The following is a 7,783-nucleotide window of genomic DNA, read 5'->3' as shown; positions in this document are numbered from 1 at the left end:
TTTGAGCAATATAAAAAAACTCCCAGGGGTGCAGATCTCTCTAACACTCTGTAAAAGACTGACTTTAACCTGTGCACAAACTAATCCAGCATTTAAAGAGACAAACATCTCTCATCAGTGCATAATCCAGCCTGGAGTGTGTGATGCTTCCAGTAACACATTTAGAGACGTTGTATCAGTGCAACGCTTTTAAAACACTCCGATTCATTCAGTGCTGAACGTTACACATCAAAAATAACTTCCAAGGAATTGTCTAAACCCGACAAAACTCTGGTTTCAGCTCAGTTCCCAGAAAGAGCAGGAGAACGGTCTAACACCTGTTCCCTCTCACAGTCTTCTGCTCCCTCTCTCTCCAACTTTTCCAGTGCTGTATTCCCAAAATCCCACAGGACACAGAGGCATCTAGGCTTCTGGTACCTCGCGCTTTGGTTCCTGAAAAACAGTGGAGCCGATACTCCAGTGTTTAGACATGGTCATCCCAGATCAAGATCAGCGCTGCAGGGAACTGGGGGAGGTATTGAGCCTGACAGACCGGCGGATCTGAGGAAGTCAGGAGAACGAGGATTCGAGGGAGGAGAGCAGAAGACCGTCGCTGTGGAGTCAGACTTGTCAGAGGGCAGAGTGTCGTACTGTGTCAGTGAACGGCACACCCTGTAGACCATCACAGACTCCTGCTGGGGTCGTCCCTCAGCACCGCGGATCAGTCTGGAGACAGTGCCGAGCAGCTGCTGTTAACACAGGGAGCTGTGGACCAGAACACTGAGCAGAATACATAACACACCCCCAGCCTGAAGGGATGTTCCTCAAGCACCTCCTACTGGATACGTACAGGAAAAACAATAAGTTAACAATACTGCATTATCGTTCTTCCTGAAGGACCCAAAGGTGCTTCACACATAGGAGGGCACTGTTCACCCGAAAATCTCAGACTGTTCAAGCTCTGATCTGGCCAGGAATGAGGTCAGGACACTGACTATGAATACTGCTAAGCTGTTTCTAATCAATACTCATAAGAATTGAAAAAATAATGTTGGCATTAATTGATTTTGTCTTTCCAAACGATCCCAGGGTGTTTCATGTGTTGGAGGGGACAGTTCAACCTCAGATAAAGCCAGGACTCTGGGACAGTGGGACTCCACACCCCTGCTCCTACAATCAATGTCTCTGGGATCTTTAACGAATAAGCAGGCGGGACCTCAGCTGTAATCCTCCTTTGATCTAGTTCTGACCTCCTACAGCTCAGTGTCCCTGGTCCTCTCTCGTACAGAAATGACACCGGGCAGAGCGCCGCCTACTGGTCCACCAGCACTAGGTGGTTTTTGTTACCGTGGTACGGGCTGGGTCCAGCCTGGCCTGGCTCTCCACAGCCCAACCGGATCCAGCCCCCCTGTAGTAAGACTGCTCCCACAGGCAGCCCCACAGTGGGGAAACCAGAGAGTGGGCTCACTGGTAACCACAGCTGAGCAGCACTGTCTGTCCAGTAATAAGAGGAACATGCGTACAAGCACAGAAAGCACATCGATTCACTTGACATCCGGAACAAAATCATAGCGTTTTGATTCTGCCCTAAATGGTACGCGATATGGGTCCCTTGTTCGACTATTTCAATGGGTCCCCGACTGTCCTGTAGGTGTTAATGAGGAGATACGCACAGAGGCAATGTGTCGGTCTTAAGGCACAGTGAAGTGTAACATACATTAATGCTCAAATGTCCATTAATGCTCTTTCACCTAACCACTTTCTAGTGTAGAATATCACTCAATTACTGTAGAATAGCACCCAGTACCGAAATGTGTAATTAAGAGCTCCAGTTGTGTGTTAAGGACAGATTCTACCGCTGTGCTGAGTGAGAGTGGGAGAGAACATACAAACTCAACACAGGGAGACCTACACTTGATCCCAGGAACTCACACATCAGGATTCTCCCCATCCCACTGTCAATGCTTAGTTTAACAGGACTCCTCCTGCTGGGATCCATCAGACTGGGGCTGGGCTGGAGACTGGGGGAACTGTGGTGTTACCAGAGGGTCTGCAGGCCCTGGGTCATCTGGGCGATTTCCAGCAGCTCCGTTTCCCAGCAGCTCCACACCAGACCCAGGGGAACTCTGAGCCGATGGCCCTTCTCTGCTGGAGCCGTTAGCGGAGGAGGCTGCGAGACTCTGACCTGACCGCAGGCGTCTGACCAGCACAGATATAACCCCAGCAGCCACGAGCACCAGGATACTGACAATCACAGGAACCAGCCAAGTGGAGTCAGAGTCTGGAAAACATCCAATAAACCAGCTTAACAACCGACAGATTTCAGGACCAGGACGTGCATGTTTAACTACAGACAGCTGAGTAACTCAGAAACAGGACGGCGTTAACACATGCTCTGTCACAGCCTATTGTACAGCAAATGAATGTGCTCTGTCTCCTGTCCTGCCTTCCACACGGACTCTCACAGTGCTGATGATCCTGTCGGCCCTGAGGTCCAGTACTGTGTAAGAGCCCTGATCACTGAAGGAGACTCCAGACAGCTGGAGAGTCTTGTCCTGGATGGAGACTCTGGGTTTGTAGTGCTGGACTGGGGTCACTGTGCTGTTCCCTACAGCACACACTAGCACAGAGTCTCCAGAGCCCTCAGGGGTAAACTGAACCTTCACAGTCTCTCTGGTGTAGAGACGGATGTTCAGAGGGTGTCCATCAGTGACAGTGACATTCTCTTCATGACCTGCAAGAGGAACAGGACAGGCATGTTAAACTACAGACACCTGAAGAAATACAAAACAAGACGCCATTAACACGTGCTCGGTCACAGACTCTTCTGCAGACAAAGGGGCAGAGTGGTGGCTCTGTGGCTCAGGATCTGTGCCTGTGGCTGGAAGGGTTTGCTGGTTCAAATCCCACGGCCAGCAGAGGAATCCTACTCTGTTGGGCCCCTGAGCAAGACCCTTCACCCCAAAAGCTCCAGGGGCGCTGTATAAATGTCTGACCCTGCGCTCTGACCCCCAGGTTCTCTTCCTGTCTGTGTGTCTCATGGAGAGCAGGCTGGGGTCTGTGAAAAGACAAATTCCTCATGCAAGACATTGAATATGGCCAATAAAGTGATCTGATCTTATAAATGAATGTGCTCTGTCTCCTGTCCTACCTTCCACACGGACTCTCACAGTGCTGATGATCCTGTCGGCCCTGAGGTCCAGTACTGTGTAAGAGCCCTGATCACTGAAGGAGACTCCAGACAGCTGGAGAGTCTTGTCCTGGACGGAGACTCTGGGTTTGTAGTGCTGGACTGGGGTCACTATGCTGTTCCGTACAGCACACACCAGCACAGAGACTCCAGAGCCCTCAGGAGTAAACTGAACCTTCACAGTCTCTCTGGTGTAGAGACAGATGTTCAGAGGGTGCCCACAGGAAACAGTAACATTCATCTCGTGACCTGCACACAGAAAGGAAAAACTCCCAAGAGTGAGAAGAGTCAGGGCACGTCTTGTCCCATCACCCTCTCCTGTGCAGCACTACTGTAGGTCACGTGACAACAACCTCATCTGGGTTGAGCCCCAGACTCACAATGCAGCTCTGTAACAAACCCCACAGTTCACAATGTCAGATTAATCCCTTCACCCCCCTCACCAACTAGACACAGCTAGACACCCCCTCACAGACACACACTGGAGAGAGAGAGACACAGCAAGACAACTAGACACCCCCTCACAGACACACACTGGAGACACAGTGACCGAATGAGACGCTTGACAAACACACACTGGAGAGAGAGACACAGTGACACAACTAGACACCCACTGACAGACACACACTGGAGAGAGAGAGAGACATGCTAACACTGTGTGTAGTTACTGCTTCTAAAGGGTTGACAAGTTACAGAATCAAGGGCTGAGCTTACTTCCTCACACAAAGATCTTGAATGACGGCTAATTCTTTTAAAATCATAAAGTAGAAACCGCGTGTGTATCTACTATTAGCCAAATACTCCTAAATATCTCAAAGAGGCGTACTTTTTCACCACACTATCTATGTGAGATTGCAGAAATCCTACCCATGTAAGAGTTATAACTGATATGATTTACTGCTCTTGGTAGAATACCAACACCATGTAGTACATTAGTGATTCTCAAGCCCCTACCTCCAACAACATTGCAAAACCCAGCAACCAAAACCAAGAGTGTCACCAGCTCCATGATCAGAGATCTGCAAAAAAATACAAATCATTATTAAACATCTCTATACCCAACCAAACTTAATTCAGCATTCCAGAGAGTATCTCTGCTATCAGATACACATTCAAGGTGACCATAACACTGTTAACCTGCCACTCAGGTGACTGTGTATGTCTGAATATTGTAAAGAAGACAAGATGAAAACAATCTGTAAAAATAGGTTGAGCAAACTTAAGACCATCTGGCCTGTTTGGTTGTTAGTAATTAATTGATCACAGAATCGCAGCCAGCTGTGTCTGGAGAGAAGCCAGGGTATCGGCTTCAACCACAGGGCTGGGCAGCTTGTTCCCCACCCCCACCACCCTCTGTGTACAGAAGAGCCTCCTGTCCTGACTGGAGGAGCTCACCCAGCTGTGTCTGGAGAGGAGCCAGGGTATCGGCTTCAACCACAGGGCTGGGCAGCTTGTTCCCCACCCCCACCGCCCTCTGTGTACAGAAGAGCCTCCTGTCCTGACTGGAGGAGCTCACCCAGCTGTGTCTGGAGAGAAGCCAGGGTATCGGCTTCAACCACAGGGCTGGGCAGCTTGTTCCCCACCCCTACCACCCTCTGTGTACAGAGGGCCTCCTATCCCAACTACAATTTTCTTTTATCTTGCGATCATCTTGTGAAATTATTAAGAATTACAAAATCAAGTTCTGCACTCAGCAGCTTTTTAAAAACAGCGCCCATTGTTTTTAAAACAAACTTGTTCAGACCAAGTGTTTCACATACTAAGCATAACCCCTGACCTTCAAATTGCTTTAAGACTTTTTTAAATGGCACTATTAGACAGACAAGACACTGGGATGGGGGGGTGCTCCTCCTGGCTCATGAGGCAGTATTCCACTTGATGCCTAAAGGCGCGTCAACAAAAGGCTGAGATTTATAAAAAAAGACATGTAGTTGACCGCTTTGTTTATGTAAGAGTTGTGAAAAGTTTCGCAAATCGCGATCCAAAGCTTGTGTGTTAATGTGCCTTTTCTCCCTTGTCTTGTAGAAAAACACCGAGAAGATTGCAAGAAAGTAAATAATTAATGAAGAACGGCTATTTCCTATTACCTCTGGGTCTCGTTATCACATTCCAGCCAGTTTTGAGGATGGACAACTTGTTGTTGTGCTAGAAATGTGACTTGTCGTGGTCCAGGAGTCTGTTTCCTGAAGCCGGGTTTAGGGTACTGTAACGCAACGGGGGCTCAGGCGGGCGCCCTTGCCGCATCAGGTCGACCCCGCACCGTCCGGGGCTCGAACCCGGGACTCCCGCGTCTCTCTGCAGCGACCTAGCCCCGTGAGCTAAAGAGAGATCTCTCCACAGCCCAGTAGCTGTAGTCCTGCTATCACAGGGAAGGGCGGTGACGTCACCTGCTCTGGTACGCCGGCTCTTGCACAGTGCCTGTCGGCCGTAAGCGTTACAGTACTTTTATTCTGAAAGGTGCCGCCAAGCCTGCGCTCTTAATACGCATTAAGACCACGTGGGGGCGTCATGCTGCAACTGTAGCTCCTGCTGTAATGCAGCATGACGCTATTCCTGGAAAAATCTTTAGGCTATTAGAAAAAAGAGACAAAAATCTCATTGTTTCCCCAAACATTCTTGCGATCGATCGACTGGCAAGCGCTCCGTAATCGACTTGGTGGGCACCCCTGACTTGGAGCATATATATATAAAACAATGGTCTTGTGACACGGGAGGTTGTTAATCCCAACTTTCTTACATAGGTGGCTCGAAAGACGGGTCGAATCTTTAAACGGCCCTTGATTTGCAGAGAAACGTGAAAAGGACACAATGAGAAACCGATTACTTTTTCAGAGTTTTTAAAAAAGGACACAGCTACGACGTACCGAGACGCGCTTCGTCACGCCTCTTTGTAAGAGCTCGCAGTTTATTGCGAAAAATAAACTCTTCTGATCAGAGATGGACGATGGTCTAACTCCTACCCTCGTACATGCCGTCTCACCCGGTTTCAAACTTCTTATTCCACACTTATCTCACAACATGCGGGCTGTTGTCACCCAGAGACTCAACACCGGTAGCAAACGAGGGTCTGACTTCATCTCTGACAGACCCCCAGACCCCGAATGCGCTTCTGATGCACCTTAAACCTGACAAAGGTAAAAAATAAATAAAACTCCAGACCTTGTAAAAAGAAAGGTATTAGTTCGGGTTTACCTGATAAATCACACAGACACCTCGGGAGGGTTTGCAGAGATATGTGCAGGTCGGGAGGCGCTGTTCTCTCACTATGTCACTCCAGTTTCTCACCCCGGTCCACTCTGTCTCCTCTTTCTGCTCCACGCTGAAAAGGCGGAGGCTCAATGTTCACAACCCCGACCCCACTCCAGAGTTCCCCAGACTGAGGGCGGAACCTGTAGGAAATGTCTTACAGGTTAGAATTTGATACGGGGTGCCAGTTCCTGACTTATAAGACCCAGATTCACAAGTGCCAACTTCGAGCTCCGTGTTTTTATGTACGGGATCAGACTACATGTATCGTTGTGAATATGGCTTTGTTTGTCGATATTTTAACTTTATATTGAGGCTCAGATTTCAACTATAAGTCTTACACTAACGACTAGCAGTAAGTACTGATGTTTAGCTCCCCCTTATACATGTATTGTAGCTGGGATGAGCTGTTTTCTCCTACGTGTCTCTACTGCTATTCAGACACGGTTCAGGATGGCGACAAGTCCAGCACCCGGGCGGTGTCTTCCCACCTCCATCACTGTAAAGCTCAATAGGAGCGGCTTAAGCGACACACAGTCGTGTACGTGACAGTGTGAGGTGGCCTATCGTGTAGATTCCGCCTCGTTGCCGACAAGTTAAGCTTTCGAAACTCAGCCCCAAAGTCATGTGACTGTTTTTCCGCCCTGTTTCGGTGTCTGTTAAACTCAAGGATCACAAGCACCGCCACGGTGACGGGGAAGTGTCGGTTTTAGTCCAGTCTGAATGATAACTGTAACTGTTTGGCCAGGGCTCTAAGGAGAGGACACGCCGAACATGCTCGGTGCCGTCCCGGGAGAATTAGACCTCCTAACGTTTGACCAGCGTATAAGTTTAAGGCTACACCTGCAGCAATATCTGATCTGATCAGAGATGGACGGTGGTCTAACTCCTACCCTCGTACATGCCGTCTCACCCGGTTTCAAACTTCTTATTCCACACTTATCTCACAACATGCGGGCTGTTGTCACCCAGAGACTCAACACCGGTAGCAAACGAGGGTCCGACTTCATCTCTGACAGACCCACAGACCCCGAATGCGCTTCTGATGCACCTTAAACCTGACATCGGTAAAAAACAAATAAAACTCCAGACCTTTTAAAAAGAAAGGTATTAGTTCGGGTTAACGGCTCTTACCTGATAAATCAGACAGACACCTCAGGAGGGTTTGCAGAGATATGTGCAGGTCGGGAGATCCGAAAAAGCTGAGGCTCAGTGTTCACAACCCCGCCCCCACTCCAGAGTTAACCAATCAGAATGCAGCATAATTTACATACAAATCGTGCTCTAGCGATGGCTCAGGTTAAAGTTTGATTGTTTTGATAAGCACATAATAATCACGTCTCTTGCTCTCAGAACCACAGCAGTCGG

This window comes from Atractosteus spatula (genome assembly GCF_055471065.1).
Source record: "Atractosteus spatula isolate fAtrSpa1 chromosome 10 unlocalized genomic scaffold, fAtrSpa1.hap1 SUPER_10_unloc_1, whole genome shotgun sequence".
NCBI classification, from domain to species: domain Eukaryota; kingdom Metazoa; phylum Chordata; class Actinopteri; order Semionotiformes; family Lepisosteidae; genus Atractosteus; species Atractosteus spatula.
This window is presented reverse-complemented; position numbering follows the sequence as displayed.